Raw genomic sequence first — 6,000 nt, forward strand, 5'->3', positions numbered from 1 at the left:
ACAGAAGCATAGGTACAGAGAAAATACTGACAGCTGTCAGAGGAGAGGGTGATTGGGAGCCTGAGTTAAAAAGGTGAAGGGAATAAGCAAAAAATAAATATGAATTTTTTTGACAGACAGACATGAACAACATGGTAATATCTAGAGGGAAAGGGGGGTAGGGGCAGATGGAAGTGGGCAAAGGGGGAATAAATGGGGACAGAAAGAGACTTGACTTTGGGTGGTGAGCACAGATGCCATATGCAGATGATGTTTTATTGAGTTGTACATTTGAAATCGGTATGTTTTATCAATCAATATCACCCCAATATATTCAATAAAATTAATTAATTAGTAAACTCACAAGCAAATTAAAAAATAATAATTAGATTTTATAATTATTTAATCTAATTAAATAATAATTAGATTCCATATTGCCTTCTGTTTTATACATACTGACACAACCAGAGTATCCACTTATAATAAGGTTCCAAAACCCATAAATATAATTGTGTAACATAGCTGGGTTTTACACAAAGTTCTAAGTTAACTTAGTAGATATTTAATTCAACTTTGCCTCACAGACAGCCAGTATTCAAAAATAAAATAAAATACATAAATTATAATAAATCTAATCTACAAATCTATAAATTACAATAAATATAATTTAATATGTTCATATTAAGGAGTTAATTGTTGGTTCTTTATATTAAGAATCACTATTAAGAAGGTGCTTCTATATTCTTAATGTAAATAAGGTACTTCTTTGTATATTTGCAGATAACCTTCAAGAACATAAAATAACCCAAGTTTATGTGGTAGATATAGATGGGTTTAGAATATTGGCTTGAGTTTAATGTGCACGGACTCTAAAACATATACTGAAAGTTGTTTTTTCTTTTAAAAAAATCTCAGATATTGAGTTTACTTTTATTTTCTATTCTATTATTCTCTCTTAAAAGTTCATTTAAATTTTCACTTGTTTTTAGTAAACAAAAGTTTATACAATGATATTATTGATAATGATGATTTTCCTTTGACTAAAATCAATCAATATATAAAGCTTGATTCTACAGAGGCTAATGTCAATCGACAAGACATTATATTTAGTTTTTAACTTTGGGGTTTTTATATTATGATGCAAAGTTATTAAATGCAAAAACGGTCACTTACAGGTAGAGTAACTATGGCACACAACTAAAGTTGTATTTGGTGTTCTTGGAATATATGGGTCCAAGAAACAAGAAGCTACTGCTTCCCTGCCAAGAAGTCAAGTTTAATTTGCTTTCTTTTCCCCTCCCTCTTCAACTGGCTGAAGTACAAGTTCCACTGCAAATGCAACAACCAGCAAACACAGATGCCATCATAAATACATAATGCTGCCAAGTAGGAAACCTTACATTGATGAATAACAGAACTCCCCATAGCAACGGGAAGATATTCTGAGCAGCATATTTAAATCTTGAAGCTCTATTATAAATAAAATGCATGCATTCCTTATAACTAAAAACTAAGTTAATTTAAAAACACTGACATTTACTATTACTCAATGGCTAATTTTTCTGTCTAGTTCATATTCTTAGTGAACTGAGAAATTTTATAAATCTTTCATTCTGAACTTCTGCAATACATAACTGTGATCAAGGAGACCTTGCTATGCCTTAAAGTTTGCCATACTCAATAAAATAACAAAAACCACAAACCGTTTTCAAACTTTGCTAACAAAATTCATAGTCTGATAAGCTAATTTGGGTGTTTAAGATTTACCAACTGAGTGACCCTCCTCCCCAGCATCAGTGGGCCTGAGTACAAAATGTGAAAACAACAAATATTTATAAACATCCACTATGGAAACAAAATATATTAGATGCTGCAGTGGAACAAAATTGAAGACAAGACCTCTACTCCGCAGGAACTTTTCCCCTAGTTTGTAGGAATCACTTATAAAGGACACTAATAAATCAAAGCAGTATTTCGTTAAACGCAAAACAAAAAACTGATCCTTGTGGGATGTTACAAGAAACATCATTTGCCCACAATTGCTCTAAGTTCTTACCTCCCCAAAGCAAAAATTCCAAACATTACATATCAACAGATGCAAAACCTAGAAAAGGATCTTTTAGGGCAGAGATGAGATAGAGGCTCAAGACGTCTTCAGCTTTGTTTTTAAGTCCAAAATATGTTGCAATGAATTTATGAACTCTTTCTCCATCACAATCACTATGAAATATCAGTGCTAACGAGTGACATCATCAAGATGGTGGAGTAGGAAACCCCAACCTCTGTTTCCCCACAGAGATCAACAATTAGACAGCTATCCATCAACAACAGCTCTGGGGGAATCTGGAGTCCACGTAAGAAACTTTAGCAACACTGTGAAACAAGAAAAAAACAAACAAACAAAAATGAAACACCTGAGAATAACTGCACAAAAAGAAAAGGAAGAACAGTTTCATTTTGTGTGCATCATCCCACCCCCAGGATGGCACTGCTCAGTGCCAAGAGGGAACTCCCCAGCCAGAAAGAGGTTCCCTTGCTGGGAAAGGGAAAGCAGGGTGAGTGATCAGCTTCCCCAGCCTTTCAGGACCCTGCACAGAGAATCCACATCAGTTTCACCCTACCCAGAGACCAGCAAGGCTGAAACATATAGAGATGGCTGGGGACAAAGAAGAAGGGAAGGGACTAGCAGTAGCAACTGCACAGCAGAAATGAGTACGGTTCCCAGAGTGGTCCCTCTGCAGAGGACCCTAGCAGTTCTAGCCACTGAGGAAACCAGTACAGCTGTAACAGAGCCCCTGCAGATGTCAACTGGTTTTCACCCTACAGGTTTTGTTATTTTTTAATTATACCGACTCCAGATGCCTGAATCACTCTCTCCACACCTCTCCTTCACTCCTTATCAGAGCTTGGGATCTGCACGAACATCCTGCCCTGGCTTCTGCAGCCGCATGAGTGTAAGATGCCAGCCTAGATTTCCATGGCTGACCCACCACTGTGCACACTCCAGGCTAGCTCCTTCAGTTTTGTACTTGCACACCTCCAGCCCCACTGCTGTCACCAAACTCCCTGCCTTGTGCACACCCATGGCAAGACTCTGCAGCCACAGGACTGCACACTGACAGCCAGAGATCCTGCAGTAGCCAGTGCACCCACACTTGGCACCAACCCTTGATGTCTGGCCTACCCCCACCACTCTGTGTGTTTCTGAGATCAGCACCTGTCACAACATAGCACCAGCAGCCGGATCCCACAGCCCCGGTGTACACACCAGCGGCTTCAGTCACCAACACTGCCTTCCCTAGTCCCTAGCCACTGGACCTGGAGGTGACACTGAGGAACCAACAACGCTGGTGTCCACAGAAAAGCCCCCACAGTGCTCATCAAGGACCAATAGCTGCCAATGTTATGGACTCCAGCAGCCTGAGTCACAGACACCATGCCCCACCGCCAGGACACAGAACTGCCATACACACCCACACTGGTACTCGGAACCACTAGACCTGAGCTTACAACATACTGCACTGTGTTCCCCCACACAGTGGAAGGTCTTTCCTTACTAAAGCCAGTCCATAAACTTTGGAAGAGGTGACTGCTTCTTCAAATGTGCAGACACCTATGCAAAGGTATTGAGAATCACAAAAAATCAGGGAAACATGACATTATCAAAGGAACACAGTAAATTTCCAGTTTCTGATACCAAACAATGGAAATCCAGAAATTGCCCAATAAAGAATTGAAAATAATTGTTCTAAAGATATTCAGAGAGCTACAAGAGAACAGATAAACAATCAATGACAATACAGGAAAACAATACAAGAGCAAAATGTCCAACAAAGAGAAAGAATACACAGAAGAAGAACCAAAAGGAAATTTTAGAACTGAAGAATACAATGAATGCATTGAAGAAGTCAGTAAGAGCTTCAACAGCAGACGGCACCAACCAAGCAGAAGAAACAGTGAGCTCAAAAATATATCACTTGAAACTACCAAGTCAGAGAAACAAACAAAAAAAAATGAACAGAAATGAGGAAAGCGTACGGGACACTGTTAAGAGAAAAAACTATGCATCACTGAAGTTCCAGGGGGAGAAAACAAACAAACAAACAAACAAACAAACAAAAAAGGGATAGAAAACTTCAATAAGAAATAATGTCTGAGAACTTTACAAACCTGGAGACAGATTTAAAGATCCAAAATCAGGAAGCTAATGGCTCACTCCACAATTTCTATCCAAAACAATATTCTACAACATGCATTATAATAAAATGGTCTCAAATCAAAGATGAAGGGAGAATTTTAATAGCAGCGAGAAGAAAAAAATTTCTCATACAACAGAATCCCCATAAGGCTATGAGTGGATTTATCTGCAGACCAGGAGAGAATGGGCTGATATATTCAAAGTGCTAAAAGGAAAAAACTGCCAACAAAAATATTTTACCTGGCAAAGTTGTCCTTCAGAAGTGAAGGAGAGATAAACACTTTCCCAACAAACAAAATCTGAGGGAGTTCATCACCACTAGTCTTGCCTTATTAGATAAGCTGAAAGGTCTTCAAGCTGTAACAAAGGGACACTAATTAGTAACATAAATTTAAAACATACAAGAATGTAGGGGGTGGGGGTTGCAGGGGAGAGCTCAATGGGGGGAAAAAAGAGATATATGTAATACTATATGTAATACTTTAAACAATAAAGAATTTTAAAAAATAAAATAAAATAAAAAGGTTAATCTGAAAAAAAAAGACATAAGAATGTATAATATATTGCCAAAGGTTAAGTATACAGTCAGATTCAGCAAACTCTAATAGTGTAATATGATGATTTGTTTACCATTTAACTCCAGGCTACAGGGGGGAAAGTATTAAACAGAATTATAGTTATAACAACTTGTTAATGGATACATAATATAAAAAGATATAAATTGTGATATCAAAAACCTAAAATGTAGCATTAGAGGAGTAAAAGGGTAGTTTTCATACATGAACAAAGTTTAGTTATTGGTTTAAAATAGACTGTTATACCTACAAGATGTTTTATGTCAGCCTTAAGATAAACACAAAACAAAAATCTATGCTAGATACAGACAAGATAAAAGGAAGGGAATATAAGTATATCACTATGGAAAATCATCAACTCACAAAGGACGACAATGAGAAAGGAAGAAAGGAACAAAGGAAGTACAAAAGAGCCAGAAAACAATGTAAGTCCATCAATAACTTATTTCAATATAGATGGACTAGATTATCCAATCCAATGGCATAGAGTGGCTGAATGAGTGGGGGGAAAACACACAAGAAAAAACAACAACAAGACCTAATTATATGATGCCCAAAAGATCTACTTCAACTTTAAGGACACACACAGGCTCACAGTGAAGGGATAGAAAAAGGTATGTCATGCAAATGGAAACCAAGAGAGCACGGGTAGCTATACTTATATATCAGACAAAATAGACTTTAACAAGAGATCATGAAGGTCATTATGTAATGATAAAGGGGTCAATTCATCGAGAGGCTATAACAATTATAACTATATATGTGCCCAACATCAGAGCTATATTAAAAATGGGCAAAGTTATTTAAAAAATTTAAAAAATGGGCAAAGTACTAGAATAGACATTTTTACAAAGAAGACATACAAATGGCCCACCAAGTATATAAAAAGGTGCTTAACATACCTTATCGTCAGGAAAATGCCAAAATCACAATGAGATACCATCTTACATGTATTAGAATGGCTATCACAAAAAGACCAGACCTAACAACTGCTAGAGAGGGTGTCGTGAAATAGGAACCCTTGTACACTGCTGGTAGGACTACCATGGGAAACAGTACAGAGATTCCTCAACATGAAAAATAGAACTACCACATGATCCAGCAATCCCACTTCTGGGTGTATATTTAAAGGAAATGAAATTACTATCTTGAAGAGATATCTGCACTCCCACGTTCACTGTGGCAGTATTCATAATAAACAAGACATGGAAACAACCTAAGCGCCCATCGACAGATGATTGGATAAAG

At 37.2% G+C, this 6,000-nt stretch overlaps 1 long non-coding RNA gene across 2 annotated transcripts in view; it reads right to left on the reverse strand.

Moving 5' to 3' along the window:
* The window catches only part of LOC132219980 (uncharacterized), a 295,739-nt gene extending 291,208 nt beyond the window's left edge, over positions 1-4,531 (reverse strand). For both annotated transcript variants that reach the window (XR_009449653.1, XR_009449652.1), the window contains exon 1: positions 4,418-4,531. This is a non-coding gene — a long non-coding RNA (uncharacterized LOC132219980). The remainder of the gene's footprint in view (positions 1-4,417) is intronic.
* Between the last annotated feature and the right edge of the window lie 1,469 nt (positions 4,532-6,000).

This window comes from Myotis daubentonii, chromosome 17 (genome assembly GCF_963259705.1).
Source record: "Myotis daubentonii chromosome 17, mMyoDau2.1, whole genome shotgun sequence".
Classification (NCBI taxonomy): Eukaryota; Metazoa; Chordata; class Mammalia; order Chiroptera; family Vespertilionidae; genus Myotis; species Myotis daubentonii.